This window comes from Dermochelys coriacea, chromosome 11, assembly GCF_009764565.3.
Source record: "Dermochelys coriacea isolate rDerCor1 chromosome 11, rDerCor1.pri.v4, whole genome shotgun sequence".
Lineage (NCBI taxonomy): Eukaryota > Metazoa > Chordata > Testudines > Dermochelyidae > Dermochelys > Dermochelys coriacea.
The window spans coordinates 69,586,516-69,599,704 of record NC_050078.2 but is presented as its reverse complement, the minus strand read 5'-3'; positions in this window follow the sequence as shown (position 1 = coordinate 69,599,704).

Genomic DNA, 13,189 nt, shown 5'->3' with positions numbered 1-13,189 from the left:
CACCCGTCTCCCCCTTTGGTCAGCAGGATCAACGAGCCCTCGTTAAATGATCTCTCCAACTCCTACCTACTCAATGCCTGATTAAACCTGGTGATCAACATCCGGGTGAAAACCTCTGGGAAAATCTAGTGCAATTCACTTGTCAACCCATCTGTGCTGACCAGGAAGAGGGTGTGGTCAAAGCTGGGTCTGTGAGGGGATCCTTCCCATAAAGCGTGACTGCTCTGAGACTCTGCAGCCTCCCTTGATGTTATAACACAACCCTTCTTTTAACTCCACCATTTCTCTACCCAATGCCTCCTCCCCCTGCCTTCCTGCCTCGCTTGTGCCAAACAGTCAGTATCTCTCCATTTTCTGAATCTGCCTGTTGTTGGCAAGACTCCTGAAAAACCTCTTCATTTCCTCTTTCCTATTTACCCACCGGCTCACCAAAGAGGGGTATGCCTCAGTTACGGTCTCTGAATTCCTAAACTGAGCAAGGAAATGAAAACCCAGTCCTCTTCCCCCTGCTCCACCCAGTCGCTGCCACTCTACTTCCATGAGCCTTGGATTCAACTTCCAAATTCCCTTCTCAAAGTGAATGACTGTATCCAAATGCCAAGTGACCTGCACCAAGAAATGATCTGAAACCTCCAATGCAATGGTCCTAAATCCTACACATTTTACTCTCTTCTGTATATACAGTCTATCAGTTCTAGTCCTCCTTGCTCCTCTAAAAACATGTGTATCCACCACCCCTCCCACCTCTGGGTTGAGCCATCCAAATCCTCTTCCCCCACCCCCAAAAAAATCTTTCAGTTCAGCTTTTTGCACAAACATACAGAATTGCCTAACATCTGCTCCCCTGATACGTTGATGCCCTTCCAATCCGCCTCACTGCCCACTCTTCTGTACCTCAACATGAGAGTTAATGTTGCCTCCAAAAACAACAGTCCGAGACATGAAAAGATAAGGAGCAACATCTTCCAAGAATAACGCTCTTGCCTCCGTCCCCCTGTCCAAGCTAGGGTGCCCAAAAATAGTGCTTCCAAAAACTTTCCATCAGAGAGCTGTTACGAAAGCAGAGGTTGACCTTTCTCGACCCTGGCAATTGAATGGCTGCTATGATGTCTGAAGGCACAACCCCCTGCCTTTCAATATCGGATTCTCTATTAAGAGATTGCTTTCTGGCACTGGTGTTGTTAGGGAGATGTATTGCAAATGGACTGTGTACCTCCGTGTACATCTCCATTTAGTTGTCCCTGTACTCCCACTTCCCTTCCCCCCCAACCCACCTTTTAAACTCAGCCTCCTGCCCTAACTGTTGGCCACCGACCCTTCCTCCCAATCACTTCCAGGCCTTTGCTTTAGATACCACTGACCCCACAGCACCCCGCTTGGTAGCGGCAAACGCAGGGTCTGATTACAACCCCTTACTTGTCCTTGTCCTTTCCTGGGCTAGGGGCCTCAGTTCCTGAGCAGACCGAGGCAGTTCCTTGCTCTGCTGCTGATGTGTCCATACCACACTGACCTCTGCAGCAGTCCCACTATCCCACAGAGCCAGAGCAGGAGAATTGCCTGTGTTAGCTCTGTCTTCCCGAGTCCTCAATTTTCTAGTAATCCTCCCCTTTCGCTTGGGAGACTCTCCTTCCCCAGTCAGGGAGATTAACCTGTTTGTCCAGTTGATCCACCTTCTCAAATCCCCACTCCTTCCTCCTCCTCCACTTCTTTAGCCACCCCGGTTTGTCTCAACCTGCTCACTTACCTCTGCTCCATATCCATGCCCATCTCTCTCTTCAGTGCAGCCCTCAATCCAAGCTCTGTGCGAGTAGTGATTGCCTTCACCACCAGCCACAGAGCAGGCTCTCCCAAGTCACCGGTGAGTCACTGGGCACCAGCACGCCAGGCCTCTGCTTTTCCACTGCCATGCCTGCTGCTTCCTCCGTCATCCACCTGAGCAGCTCCTGCCAGACCTTGTGACTCAAACTCCACCATCAGGGCTGACAGAGAGAGTGGCCCAGTTCATGCCCCTCTCCTCCTTCCACACTCCCTAGCTTTGCCTGGTTCTGTTGTTTTTCCTACACCACCATGTTCAATGATGCCTGCCTGTGGCTTTTACTACTGTCCAGCTCTTTGCCTTTTCCTGGGTCTTTCCCCCCAACCTTTCCAAACTGCCTGCCCTCTTGAACTCTCAACATTTTCCCCTGTCCCCTAATCTGCTCCCTGCTCTCAGAAGTCCCCTCCTGGTGGGGCAGGCTCCCTAGAGAATCCCTTCTCCCCACCCCCAGACTTGGGAGAGAGGCCCCTTCTCTCCTGTCCCAGCCCTTCTGGATTGGCCCAAACTACTCTCCATACCCTCTGCTTTATACTCTTAAGCTTCTGCAATGCCTCCTTCTGTCCTCCTCCCTTCTCCTTCCTCCTCTTCTTCATTTTTCTCCCCTGCTCCTAAATGAGAGCCTAGCAGGAGGGATTGAGGCCTTCCTTGCAAATCCCCTGGGTGTCCTCCCTGGAGCTGCCGAGCAGATGCAGCCCACCCTGACTCAGCAAACATCTTGCTCCTCTCACCCAAGTCCACAGTTAGTTCTCTGAAGCAGTCAGGGGCCCAGCCTACCTCTGACAGGATCTACAAGGCTGGGGGAATGAGGCAACTTCAGGGTCACCTGGGCCTAGTTAACTCCATGTGTTACTGGGAGTAGGTAATTAGGCAGGAAAGCACCTGGGTAAGATAAAAGAAAACTGCTCCCAGGGGGTCCTCATTAGAACCAAGCCTTCTAGGGAGAGGAACAGTCCCCAGAGCACAGAAAGAGAAAGCTCCTAAAGAGAGGGCTTCTCAGGAGGAAGCCCCTGAGTAGGACTCCCCAGCAAAGGAAGAATGCTTCTCAGTAGGGGAATTCCTGGAAGGAAGGGACTATAGATGGTATGTTTTAGAGAAACCTGACTCTGATGAAAGATTTCACCTGGCAACAGCAGATGCCCTAGATTAGAGGAATTAGATGCTGTCCTGAGGAAAGGTCCTTGTGGCTTGGCTTCCATGGAGAAACTTGGCTCTTCTTTAGCTAGTGCCAAGAGGCCCCTAACTCCAGAGAAGGGTTCTGGGTCATGAAGGCCTCACTGGTAAGGGACCACCTTGTCTGCAACTGGGGTTGATAGACTAAGGTTAACTTAGACCCTTCAGATAGAGATGCTGATGGGGAAGCCTATTTGTGTGATGTTCTTCCATTGGACGTGACTAAACTAGAGCACTGAAGGGTGCTGTTTGGGGAAAGTGAGGCAGAGCTGCAAAGGTGGTGCTGTGCTGGGCATCCTGGAAGTGCTCCAGGGGTGAGGGGCTCCATTACAGGGGGTAGATAAAGGGATTACATTCCTTGCAAATAGACAGCTGTAGCTGCTAGTCATAGAAGTAGCTGTGGCTTGTTGAAGAGCGAACATGGGTGAAGGTGGATTTGACTTGGGAGCTGACATCCAGTGATAAAGAGCTGACCAGCCAAAACTGGTGACTGTCTGTGCACTAAAGCCAAGCAATCAAGTGTATTATTTATTTTGCCTGGCCCTGCTGGAATAAGCCTCTGAAGCTTTGAAGGGTGACTTTTCATAAGTGCTCAGCTTTGGTGTCACTCTGCCTGGATTGGAGTTACCATTAACTTCAGAGGAATAGCCAATAATGAGCACACATGAAAATCCCACCCCAGATTTTTCAATCCTTGGTGCCTGAAATGGAAGCTTGGATAGTCAGCACGTTTGAACATGTGGCCACTTTGTTTTAGATGGCCACGTTTAGGCACTCGGGTTTGAAAGCGTTAGCCTAAAACTCTCCCTCAGACCAAGGGCTTCTTCTCTAATGCAGAGTTGATTGGAATCACTCTAAAAAAGAGCAGATATCCAAGAGCTTGATTCCACAGCCAATGCTACAGCTCCCTTTTCTCTCCTGTGTGATGGATGCTTCATGGGGGAACTCTTACAACTTCCTTTTAAGAGAGAGAATTAAAAGGAACCCATTATTTTGCCCCCAAAACATAGGAAGACACCTGATCCAGTGACAGTGTGCTACCATTGTGGACCAAGCTGTTCCAAAGTGACTGGTGATTTTGGTGGCCTCCGTTCATGGGTGCCTAAGGCGAGACATTTTAAGGGGCCTTACTTCAGAAAGTGCTGAGCACCTGTCCTCAGATAATTAGGTCCCTTGCAGCTGTCTCAGTTGGACACCTGAGGCCACAAAGTCACTAGTCACTGTAGGGAAAATCTCAGCCTCTGATTCCCATAGGGGAGACTTACATTGCCAGACACTTGCTGTCTGCTCACAAGAAGCTTGGAGTGGCGCATCAGGCCCCTTTATTCATTCTCTAAGGGGAAGGAGTGCCTTGGGTTGCCCAACAAATTGCCCAGAGAGATCAAATACTCCTGCAGAAACCTACCCTGCATAGGAGAAAGACAGCAGATTGAAGGTGGTTGCAGGTCCCTTAACTTTGATTTTCCTCATTGCTGCAAGGGCATTTAATACTAATGAATTAACTGTTTCATTGCTATGCTCTGCTCCATCCTCTCTGCTGTGGTAGAAATGATCTTGGTGCTGTGCTGTCTGGCACATGGGATACCTTTTGAGCTCAGTCCTGCAGGCAATCCTGCCCCAAGCCAGCACAGCACTTAAGCATGTGCTTAACTTTAAGAATGTGAGTTGACCCAGAGCGCTCAGCACCTTGTGATGTTGAGCCCTACCTGAATCTTTCCCTAAGTCACTGGTAGATTATGCAGCAGTCAGAGGGTTAATGCTTTTTGCAAAGAATGTAAGAATGCAGAGAGATTTTTATTGTGCACATAAGATGTCTGCTATTGTATAATGCTGAAATCTGATTGAAGACTGTGTCAAATCCAAGTGAAAAGAATGATGTGCATTGGCCAAACCGGACAGTCTCTATGCAAAAGAATAAATGGACACAAATCAGACATCAAGAATTATAACATTCAAAAACCCCTTGGAGAACATGTCAACCTCCCTGGACACTCAATTACAGACCTAAAAGTCAGTCGCAATTATTCAACAAAAAAAACTTCAAAGACAGATTCCAATGAGAAACTGCAGAACTGGAATTAATTTGCAAACTGGACACCATTAAATTAGGCTTGAATAAAGACTGGGAGTGGATGAGTCATTACACAAACTAAAAACTATTTCCCCATGCTAATCTTCTTCCCTATTGTTACTCACACCTTCTTGTCAACTATTTGAAATGGGCCATCCTGATTATCACTACAAAAGTTTTTTTTTTCTCCTGCTGATAATAGCCCACCTTAATCGATTAGTCTCGTTAGAGTTGGTATGGCAACCCCCATTTTTTCATGTTGTGTGTGTGTGTGTATTGTGACAGGGTCAGGCCAGATGGCTACAAGAGAGTGGTCAAAGGTAGATACATTAGTTCCAGGTTAAGCAGGTCGCTTTTCCCTGGGTAACTTAACAGGGACTATTCTAGAACACTCAGGAACTTTCTAGAGCTAATTAAGGCAGGCAGGCAGGCTAATTAGGACACTTGTAGCCAATTGGGAAGCTGCTAGAATTAATTTAGGCTGATCAGGACACTTGGTTTAAAAAGGCTGTCCCTCTAGTTAGTGAGGTGTGTGTGTGTGCGTAAGGAGCTGGGAGTGAGAGGATGTGCTGCTGGAGGACTGAGGAGTACAAGCGTTAACAGACATCAGGAGGAAGGTCCTGCGGTGAGGACAAAGAGGGTGCTGGGAGGAGGCCAAGGGAAGTAGCCCAGGGAGTTGTAGCTATTGCACAGCTGTTCCAGGAGGCACTCTAGACAGCTGCAGTCCACAGGGCCCTGGGCTGCAACCTGGGGTAGAGGGTGGGCCCGGGTTCCCCCCAAACCTCCCAACACAGGAGCTTCCACCAGAGGTGAAGGTCTCTGAGCTGGTCCCTGACCCACATGGTGGATCGGCAGAAACTGCGGGGATTGTTTTTATTCTTTTTTCCCCATGCTGGCCAATGATGAGGTTATTTGAGTGAATGGCAGATCTGAGCCATCAAAGTGGCCAAACGGAGGGCTGCCATGAATCTCTGAGGTGAGCAAAATCCGCCAATAAGCGTAGGACCCATCAAGGTAGAGGAGGAACTTTGTCACTATATATACAATCTTCCTATTGTATTTTCCACTGCATTTAGCCCATGAAAGCTTATGCTCAAATAAATTTTAGTCGCTAAGGTGCCACAAGTACTCCTCATTCTTTTTGCTGATACAGACTAACACAGCTACCACTTTGAAATCCAAGTGACAATCTCAACAATGGAATATAAATTAGGACTCTAGAATGTGGCCTGTTTGCCAATCAGACCATTACACAACGAACCCCTGCAGATATCTTTCAAATCATTCTGCATTCGGTATGTTTTTTTGGAATGGTAGCTAATCTGATTATGCTCCAATGACTGCCTTCAGAGCTCACCCTTCTCCTCCTCCAGGCCCCTGCTGGCACCTAACCACTGCTCACCTTCTGCGTCTTAAGCTTCTTCATGGTTTAGTCCCTGCATGCATACAGCAGCACTACAAGTTTTTCCATGGTAGGTGGTGGGCAGCTCTTTCAGTGCCGCTTCCCTTGCCTGCTGGCTGAAGTCTTTGCATTTGCAGGACTGTTCTACCTTCTTTCTGCAAGGGAAAGCTAAGGGTCGCACCAGCCAGTTTAGTGCCTTTGCACATCTGGTAGAACATCATTCACCAGGCCTGAGAGCTTCTCAAAGATTATGGCCCTGATTCATTCACGTATTTAAGCTTGTGCTTAATTTTAAGCAGACAAGTAGGCCCATTTGGTGTTGCCATGCATGTGTATATATTTGTGACTCAAGAGTTTTTCCTTGCTTACAGTGCCGTTTCCTCCTTACTGCTTCTGGATGTTTCAATTCCCTATCAAACTGGCTCTCGGAACTGCTCTGTCTGGGCAACCTCCCTGCAGAGGCCGTGCTGCAAAGGGGCTCAGAGAGCTGAAGTAGCATCTGGACTCACTGCATTGGAACTGGGGAAAATATACCAGAGATCATATAAAAAACCTTGTCTCTTCGCACCAGTGATGTACACACCCATTAGAGGTGGGGCTTGGCCTCACTAGTCCATAATAACCAGCCACTATTGCAATTCCTTTTCTCACATTCATATTGGGTAGTATCTGTGGCTATTCTCATGACACTGGATCCCCTTCCTTGGTCCCTTTCTCTCTGCTGCACTCTGCTTCCTATCTCCCTGATGATGGTGGCAGGGCTGACATCACCCCTTTGATGTGATCCTCAAGGGTGACTATGAGGCCTTTGGGTCATAAGTACAGCCCCTGGATAGTGTAAAGAGGTGGTTCTACAGAGCGGTTGTCTCCAGACACTGATTCCCTTGTTTCAGTAGTTGACCACTGTCACAGGGTTTGGGGTGGAATCCAGATCAGTGAGAGACTGAGTCACCCCTCCCCTGTAACCCTGGTTGCCTCACATGCTTCACTGCTGTAACTCCCTGCCTGGGATGTTCACAGTCAGCAGCAAGCATGCATGCCATCACCTGAGTGTCTGTTTATAGCTACAACCCTGGTCCAGCAACTCTGACCCCAGCAGCCTGTCATCCACACACCAGTCACACTTGCTGGTTTCGACCAGCCTGGGTTACTACTAGTAGGGTGACCCCAACACACTCCCAGTCCTGAATTTTCCTAAAACCATGTGCTCTGTAATGTTCAGCCCTTTCCTGAACAGTTCAGAAATAAGTTTTGTTTGTTCCTCTACAGGCACAAAAGCCCACCAAAGCTTATTAATTTAAGTGTGTGGCAGGGGAGAGTAAATATACCTTTTTTATTTAAACACAGCACTGAGTTGGTTTATAGTGAAAATAAAACAAATTTGTTAACAATTGTACATAGGTTAAGTGATGCCAAGTAAAGAATAAAAGCAAAGGTGGTTGCAAGCAAATCAAAATGAAAACAAGTATCTAAAAGTCTAGAACTTAATCTAGCAAGGTACCAGTTTTGCTGAAGATGGTTTTTCTCACCAGTCATTCTTCTTCCCAGCCATGGTGGACTTTCTCTCAGGCAGGTCCTTTCACAGAAGTACAAGGTGCTGGCTTCCCTTGTCTTCCTAGGTGAAAGATCTTTGCCTAAGCAGGTTTCTCACCTATATTCAGTTTTCAGAAACTTCAACCCCTCCTTGGCCAAAGACCCATCTTTCTTAGCTTCCAAGAACTCTGACCCTGTCTGTCTAGTGATAGGTACCAAAGATAGCTTGTCTTTACTTATATTTTCCAAAGGTCAAATATATATCAAGTATCCATATTTCCTCATATAGTGCTAATATAGGCATTGTACCATGATATTAATCACCATGGTGTCAGTAGCTTTCAGAAAAGACTTCACTCTCTACACTTCTATAATACAGTAGTATTGTATACAGTCAGTTAATTCAATTGCTTATCACGTGTGGTTCCACCCCCACCCTGCATCTTTATAGACCAGTAAATCTTTGCAATGTATTCTTTGAAGATTAAAACTGAGACCCAATGTCTCTTTCCTGCTTGGCATAGATGCCATGCTGTCTCCTCCCCCACTTGTTAGCTTGATTGCTTTGTTTGCCTGATAGTTATTGGACCTTCATTGTCTCTGCCTGACAACTAGTCAGAGAACCAAATACACATTCCTTTGTCTAGGGCAGATCTGTTTACCAATGCCCTCTGACATACCTGGCTTACACACATTTTAGTCCTCATTCCAGCATGTATCCATAACTCTTAATACACACTACATACATGCATCATGCCAGGATATTAACCATCACTGAGTTATTAAATTTCCAACGATACCTCACAAGGCATGTTTTGTAGAAAGAATATTACAATCGCGTGCATGCTGTGAATTAAGGGATAGTTAGGGTCACTACCATGCAACGGACACCTTACTACATTCTCTCGTACTATGACACGTGTAGTGTTGGCTCAGTCCTGCAAGGTGCTGAGCACTCTGCTGCTGCTCCAACAAAGAACTGAAGAACATGCTCGGCCTTTAGCATGAACACCAGTGAAGACCACTCAGTAGTTTGTTTCATTCTCTCCTATTTGGGCTTGCTAGCTCTCTAGGGTATGCCTACCATGCAAGTGGCGGTGTGATTGTAGCTCAGGTAGGCAACCAGTGCTAGATTTAATCTAGTTAGCACAGGCAACACTAGTAGTGTAGATGTGGCAGCATAGGTTAGCAACCTGAGTACACACTCCCTGGGAATCCTAGGGACCCTTAGTTTCTCAGTCCTTTCCAGTGCTCTCAGTCCCAAACACATAAAGCTACATTATTTAGGACAAGTAGGCAAGTATATGGAACATGAAGATGCTCATTTGCATTCACTAGTTTATGCACAGACACCTGTATTTGCATGAATAAAAACTTCCCAAACAAAATCCAGATGCGTGAATGTTTGTGGGAAAGCAAACTAAGATAAACAACTGTTTGGATGAGGAACTATCGTTTTGTTCTGGGTTTATACAGCACCTTGAACAATGGGGTCCTGGTCCATGATTGGGGCTCCTAGGTGCTACATAATATAAATAATAGTAATAACTAAAAGAAGTGCACACCTGGATTATACTGAATCATGCTTCAGAACTCACAAATGTGTTTGCAACTTGCTTTCCCCACTCCTTGCGCATCTCCACGTTCACAGGAACAGATTCTGCTTTTCACTCCTGTGATCAGAATCAGCAGTTTGCACCTGAACCCAGAATGGCAGAAATGTCATTCTCTTCTGCTCTTCAACAAGTTACCCTCTTGTTGAAGGGTACCTCCCACAGGGAGTGTTTGAGGACTCAGTTCAAAAAGGAATGAGGGATATAAATTTGCTTGAGACAATTATTATACCAATCACAATGTTCTTTTTAAATAAGTGTTTGAGTGAATATCAAAAGGGAGCAATTAAACTTTTGCCTCATAAGACCTTGGCAAAGCGCTGAATGGTGAAGCTATAACTCCATTCCCTTTCTACCTTGCCCCCCAGAGCAAATGTACCTATTTCTGGAATTTATTCAACTCAAGAGAGTAATGGAATCAGATTTGTAAATGGCAATCAGACAAGAAGAAGTTCGCCATGCTGGAGTCTCATTCACATAGTTAAAATTAGAGTTGTATTCCCAGCGTTAGAAAATGCTGTTGACACAGACACAAATGACACTTTTCTACTCACAGCATAGAGTAGTGGGCAACTGTGCACAGATTTGGGAAGTGGGGACTAGAGCTGGCTGGGTAACATCTTTTGGACAAAATGTTTTGTGTGTGTGTGTGAAAAATGTGGATTTCCATTGCCCAAAACATTTCATGAATTTGTGTTGAATTCATCAAATTGTTTTGGTCAGGGAAAAAAGATCTCCCAAAATCTAAATGTTTCATTTTGACATTTTCATTTGGATTTTTGTATTTGAAATGACATTTGGTTTTGAATTTTGTTTTTATTTAATTTTAAAAGGTTAAAAAAAATCTCAAAGAGGGAAACAAAATGTTTCATCTCAGTTCAAACCAAACATTTTGTTTGCCCCGAAACACTTTTTTTTTTTTTTTTTTAACTTTTTCATGTCATCACAAAATTTTCATTTCAGGTTGACCCAAAATAAATGTGTTCCACAATTTTTCAGTTTGAGCAGAGAACCAAAAAGAATCAGTTATTTGCCAGCTCTAATGGGGACTTTTCATCCTCTTCCTAATTGCTCTGTGAGAGGTATGTTCTTTAAGCTATTTGAGCCTCTGTTTCCCCTTCCCATCCTTTGCCCTGTCTGTTTACATTGTGAGCTCTTCTGGGCTGTGGTCCCTTAAAGTCTTTGGAGTATCTCCTTCACATTTCCTGAACGCACACACTCCTCCTCACAGCATTCCAAACCTATGCAGGGAAGATGCATCATTTCTGCAGGCAACAGCTCCATCTTTGCTATTTCAACGCCAGTAGCTTGTAGTTGCTCTGCTACCTCTTCCAGTTGTTTCTGGCCATTAGGACCGGCTCCAAAGTAAGGAGAGGGGAGGGCCTTTTTAATTGTCATCTTGGCTTTGCAAGTCACAAAGCTGGCTCAAGTGTGGCAGAAATATCTTTTTCACCCCACGTGAGTTCCCAAATTTTCTAGTGAGAGGAGAAAAGACCCATTGGCCCAATGATAAAATAAAAGGTGGGGGACAGGAAATGAGGATCAAGGCAGGCTTTGCATGTTAAATTCACCTCCTGTTCCATGACATTATTATAAAGTTCCCTTTTATTTCAGCAAGGGTGAAATGTGGGTGTCTCAGTGACAATTAAACCAGCTCATTAAGCGATGCTAATAACTCATAGGCTAATAACTCATGGGCAAGGCTGATTTGTCCTTTCTGTTGCCCTATCCCATCCCTTGCATTTTGCCAGCTAGCCCAGAAGAGCTTGGTAAGACTGTCTGAGTTAGGTAGGGGGTGACTCCTGCTGAAAGAGATTTGAGGAGAGAAATAATAACCAAAATTGCATGCACGTTGCCTTGGAACAGGCAGTCAAGATTGTATTGTGATTATTGTTAGAGGAAAAGAAAGAAACTAAAAATCCTGCAGCTTATTCCATGATGTTTAACTCTGCTTCCTTCCCCAGACCTGAAGAAGAGCTCTGTATAGCTCGAAAGCTTGTACCTTCCACCAACAGAAGTTGGTTCAATAAAAGCTATTACCTCACCTACCTGGTCTCTGTCATATCCTGCGACCTACAACAACACTGCAAACTGTGTTTAACTTCTCCACTGAGTAACTGGGGTTCTCTCCCCATTTATATATGCCAAAATTCATAGAGGCCACAGCCACGATGGTGTTGGTATGTATTGCATTACGTATTATATGTGTAGAGTTGGACGTAGGCGGTTGTAGGTTATGTTCTCATTTTAGGCCGTGTTTGACAATGTTGCCTTGTCTGATCAAATCCAGTTTCATTTATTGTTTTGTTAAGGTCACCACAGAGCTTTGTGCTTGGACCTCCAGGAATTTAGATCCTCAGCGGGTGTTAACCACCTGAGCATCTGGCCTGTTGTTTTGAATATTCTTCTGCAAGAGGATTAAATGGAACACTGCAAAATGCTAGGCTATGACTCAACGTGATGGAAAACTGGGTCAGACTTTTTGTCAGTTCACAGACCACTTTCCTTTCAGGGCAAAGAAAACACTGGGGAGCTGCTAATGCATTCAGACACTGATCAAGGGCAATCAGGCTATTTCTAATCACACCTATGACCAGGCTCTAATCCCTGCAGTGAAGGTGTTTTGTTCAACCCTGAACAGCAGAGAAATGAGATATTATACACAGGATCTCAAGATTGGCCTGGTAATCCAGTGACATCGCAATGCAGAGGACATGTCCTAGCTGGGCTGGGGAATGTACAGTGGCAGCCCAATCAACCCCTGAAGGAGAGGAATAATAATACTTTGCACTTACATAGCATCTTCCACCCCAGAACCTCAGCTCTCTTCACAAGCATTAATTAGTTAAGCAACACAGGACTGCGATGTAGGTGTTACTACTCCCGATTTATAAATGGGGAAATGGAGGTACAGATGGAGTAAACTACTTCCCTGAGATTAGATGGGAGTGTTGTGACAGAGGCAGGGTTAGACTTCTGACTCTTAGGGTGGGATGGGGGAATAGGGAGCCTCATAATCATAGTGGGTTTATAACCATATTTGGTAAATCAGTGGAGCTGGTTGGAAAATGTTTTTTTGTCTCCCATGGAAAATTATGATTTTTTTTTAAAAGAGGAAAAGTACCCAAAACTGCAAAAAATATCCAAAAACTGTTGGGGAAAAAAACCCCCAAGCTATGGAATACCACGAAAAAATTGACCAAAAATTTAATAATTTTTTTCAGTTTTTGGCTGAAGACTTTCTGGGTTGGAGTTTTTCAGTAAGAGGTTGACAGTTTTCAAGGAAAGCTGTTACTTTCTGCAAAACTTCTCATCTTGTCAAAAATCATTTTTCAACAAAAAAAAGTTTCAGGAGAAAATTTTCACCCAGCTCTATGGAGGATCTAAAATGTAGGCTCTCCCCTCCAAATGTGACTGTCATCTAAATATGTACTCTGGCCTGCTGACTGGTTAGAGAATGCTGATAGACATAAGCACAGTGCATGGTGAAGGCTAAGCTTATGAAGAGTAATAATTTTACATTTAAATAGAGCCTTCCCTAGGGAAGCAAGCTGGTTTTCTTGTTGACCCTCATATGGGAACCA